This window comes from Ceratotherium simum, chromosome X (genome assembly GCF_057802395.1).
Source record: "Ceratotherium simum simum isolate JZ-2026a chromosome X, ASM5780239v1, whole genome shotgun sequence".
NCBI lineage: Eukaryota > Metazoa > Chordata > Mammalia > Perissodactyla > Rhinocerotidae > Ceratotherium > Ceratotherium simum.
In genome coordinates this window covers 126,230,558-126,235,218 of record NC_141940.1, presented here as the reverse complement: position 1 = coordinate 126,235,218, position 4,661 = coordinate 126,230,558, and positions in this window count along the sequence as shown.

Genomic DNA, 4,661 nt, shown 5'->3' with positions numbered 1-4,661 from the left:
GTTCCTTCCCCTTCCTCCTCAACACAAGCCCTGTTGCACTTCCCTTACTGACCCTGCGTTTTTCACTAAAGCATTCATTTTCCACCTCTACTGTAAGCAGGTTATAAAAGCGTTTATTACACAGGTATAGATCTTTCCTTTTTGTAGTGGAAATTTTATTACACGTACTCAAACTACCACGTACAAATACGCTGCATGTACATTTTGGGTTTTACAGATCTGAAACGAATTTCCAGACCAGCTATTTAGGACTCTGGGAAAATTTACGAGGGCAACTCGCTGGTTAATGACTGAGGGTGTAGCTATGCTGCTGCCGTGCCTACTGAGGCCGAGATGTGCAAACAGCAGACATAATACTCTCTGGATTTTCACTAATGATTTGGTGACTTCTACATGTTTGGCTTCTATATTCCAGGGAAAGAGAAAATTTAAATAATGATACTTAATGGTGAGGAGCCAAATGATTGACAGTGATCCTTTTCATTCTCCCTCTAAAGTTTTGTTTTGTTTTTGTGAGGAAGATTGGCCCTGAGCTAACATCCATTGCCAATCTTCCTCTTTTTTTTATGTGGGATGCCGCCACAGCATGGCTTGATGAGCCATGCAGCGGGGATGAGTAGGATGAGTAGGTCCGAGCCTGGGATCTGAACTGTGAATCCCTGACCATGGACGGACTGCGCCAACTTAACCACTACGCCACCGGGCCAGCCCCTGTCCCTCTAAAGTTTTAAAGTAAAAGATGAAAATGATGGACAATTTTAGAAACTGCATAGATTTCGGGATATCACGATGTATGTAATTGGAATCAACATCATTGGATTTTCTGTGATAAGAAGCAACAAGTATGTCTAGGACATATTTCTTATATTAAAAACCAATATGATAAACATTGTTAATGCAAATACATGTATTCCTTGTTTCCCAAGTTATATTTCACGAAAAATGATGTTCAATGTCACATGACATTGAGTTTAATTTCTTGTGATTTTTAAATAATTTTAAAAAGTTTCCCTCCAAGGTCTCTGTTTATAACCCATTACTTGGAGTTAGAAAGTAGTTCCCACAAAAAAAATCCCTTCCCTAAGTCCTGGCTTGATCTTGCTGAACTTGTTATACATGGAAATAGAAATCATGTCAATGTTTTCACTTTTATTATGCAATTTGCAAGAGTTTGTTGCAGAATTGAAAGTAAACTGGAAACTCTAGGAGTTATATGGGTCTAACACATGCTACCTTTATTAAACCATTTGCCACTCGGCAGCTGAAGTTCAAGATTGGGAATCCTGGAGGATCGTAGAGGATAGAAAGGCAAGTGGATGGGTTGGGTCTTTTATACATGTTAGGAAGGGTTTACCTTCCAATTACAGTCTTTAGGTAGTGAATGCTGAAATTGGGAATGATGTGGGGAAAAAATAGAGAAACAGATGGGATGGAGGAGGAAATACTATTGTCAAAATCATGAAAATAAATGAAGACTGCTATTAAACTTTATTTACTGAAGGTGATGAAAATGGGGAAAATTAAGAGACTACAATACATATTATGCATTTTAACCAGTGGTATGGCTATAGCAAGCTGTTTGACAGAATTCTCTGCCTTGTACCAACTGGTCTGCATTAGTTTACCTCCGTGTACACATGTCCAGTGTTATGGGCTGAGTTGTGTCCCCAAATTCATACATTGAGGCCCAAGCCCCTAGTACTTCAGAATGGGACTGTATTTGGAGATGGATGTTTAAAGAGGTGATGAAGGTAAAATGAGGTCATTAGGGTAGGTCGTGATCCAATAGGACTGATATCCTTATACGAAGAGGCAATTAGGACACAGACATACACAGAGGAAAGACCATGTGAGGACATGGGGAGAAGATGGTGTCTACATGCCAAGGAGAGAGGCCTCAGGAGGAACTAGGCCTGCCCACACCTGGATCTGAGATTCCAGCTTCCAGAACTGGGAGAAATACATATCTGTTATGTAAACTCCCCTGTCTGTGGTCTTTTGTTATGACAGCCCAAGCTGACTCCTATACCCAGGTCCTAATTTCCATTATTATTTTATTATCAACGTTTGATAGCCACTGACGGCTGCCTGGGAAACCACTTTATTGGAATGTACTGAAGGAAAGTGTACACAGAAAACAGAGCACCGTGATACACTCCAGCAACATTCACAAAACGTCTGAGGAATGCATCCCTCCCCACCTCCCACTGTCTGCTTAGTGGATTTAATTCAAGCGTTCAGTTGACCACAACTTCCTTTTGATTTAATAAATTTATTTAGCACAAACAGTTATCGCTGATAAATCAGGAGAAGGTACATCCACAGATGCGTGTGTTTGTGTTATATGTATAGGAATCACATTGGCCATTTTTACTTCTTTGAGGCAGATCTGGGAGATTGTTGTGGCTATAGGTTGATTTTCTTCTATGGCCAAACCATGCAGAAAGTGTGAACCTGGCCATATGCCGTGCCAAAAAGACAAGGTCATTGTTGTTTCTGTTGTTTATTTATTTAACACACACAACTCAGACTATACGAATATTAATTTACTTTTCGATATTTAAATCTTTGAAAACCAGATTTCAACAAGTGTTTCTGTCACCAAACATGGACACTAACCTGCTTCTCTTGTCTTTGCCTATATTCTAACCTCTGTGTTTGACCTAAGTCTCTTGTCTGTTTGCAAGGTGCAGGAGTTCCTTTATCTGACACCTTGGGGCCTTGAGGTTATGTGGTTTTCAGCTATGTTCCAGGAAGAAGCTCTAAGAGACAACCGCCTTGCACCCAGCCTCTCTGAAATGGACCAGGCTGACCCAGACTGCGACCACAAGCCTGGTACCTGCACAGATAGGCAGAGAGTTGTACTGAAGTAACCTGCCCTCTTTAACACCATAAATTCCTCTCCTTTGGGAGGGACAAAGCCACCATTTTTAGGTCATATGATGTCTGTAGAAACATGATTTCAAACCACGCTGGGCAAGCTTATGCCTACCTCTACATGTGATGATGAGACTTCCCTTTGGATATTCATTTCCTACCCCAAATAAAGGTACCCTCCCCCCTCGTGCTCAGGAGCCATAGCTTTGTGAACAAAACTACTTCTGGTGCAGTTTGATTTAACTCCCAAGAATGGATCCATTTGGTCCGGTAACATTTCTACACTTAGTGGAAAAAAGTTAATCTTAATGAAAGAATATCAGAAACTCTAGGTTATCAAAAATAAGATATGGCAATACATCCTATATTTTTTACAGCCTTTGAAACCTTCTGAATGGGTGAATATCCTGACTTTTTTTAATGTCATGCCCCAAGTCAATATCAATATACATGTCATGTCAAAATCCTTAGCTTCAGAAAAAGGTTAAGAAAATGATTTTTCACGAAGAATGCCTAAGGATACGCAGAAATAACGTTCTTTGCCCTACGGAATCGCAACTGCAATATAAAAGTCATAAACTTTCCATCTTGTTCTTTTTTTGAAGATAACTTGAAAATCTTACTTAGAAAGGATATGGTAGAATAAAAACACATTGTAGTTTTTTAGCATATTTACTCTCCCTTCCTTTTTCTTTAGTTTATCTCACATCTTCTCCTCAAATTTATCGTAAATGCTTCCATTCTATAATGAGACAAACATGGAAATAACCATGTTAGTGAAAACAACAAATCGGCCAACTCAAGCTCACTTTTACTCAGTGTCTTATATTTAACTAGTTGATATATTCATGTTGCAGAATAAGCTAATATGTGCTGCATTTGCTATAGTAATCATCTCTAGGGATGAAATTTTTAATAAGAAATGTGTGACTCAGCCCTCACTCTGTTATAGCACTGTGTTAACCCAAGTGGGGCTTACAGTTGGGCAGATAAATAAACCTGGGGATGGATAAGAAATTAAAATGTATGGAGCCCACCCTGAACTCTGTGAACCAGAACATTTTGCGGGAGTCTGTGTGTTAAGAAGCTTTCCATAGCATTCTTACTTACACCAAAGACTGAGAACCACTCTTCTAGTGGGTTCTACTAAAACAGAGAGGGTATGTACAAAGTGATAAATAAAATATACTGTAGTTAAGAGAAGGAAAATCTTAAACAGACATGGCAAGGTTCTCTCCTGAAAGATCCATCAAATTTGAAACCAAATGTGTTGGGTAGACATTAACCAGGTGAAGAAGGGAAAGTATCTTAAAAAATGCACAGAAGCAAAGAGGGAGAATTTGAATTCTAGGTTGCTCATTTAGCCACACCATCCTACAAAATACTAGACATTTTTATTTAAAGTGTATTTGCTAGGTTAATTCAAAGTGCTCGCCCTCCACTTCAATAAAATATAGCCAGTGTACAGGGCATAGGACAGAACTGTAGAGACGGTTGGGTGAATATCATTCTTTAGGTGCTCACATGCATACTCTTCACACTGAATGTGAATAAAAGTTAAGAGAGAGGAAATTGTGGGGAAATAGCTTTACCTGTCCACCTGTCTTATTCTGGGATAAAGGTAATTAAACACCGCTTCAACTGTGATAAACGTCATCCAATCGAAACAACAGGAAGCTTGGAATTGTTTACAAATTCAGAAAGTACACTCAGGGTTAAAATACATGGGCACGCAGGCATACTCATGTATCCCCCTACATTAACGGAGCACTAATTTGTGAAGG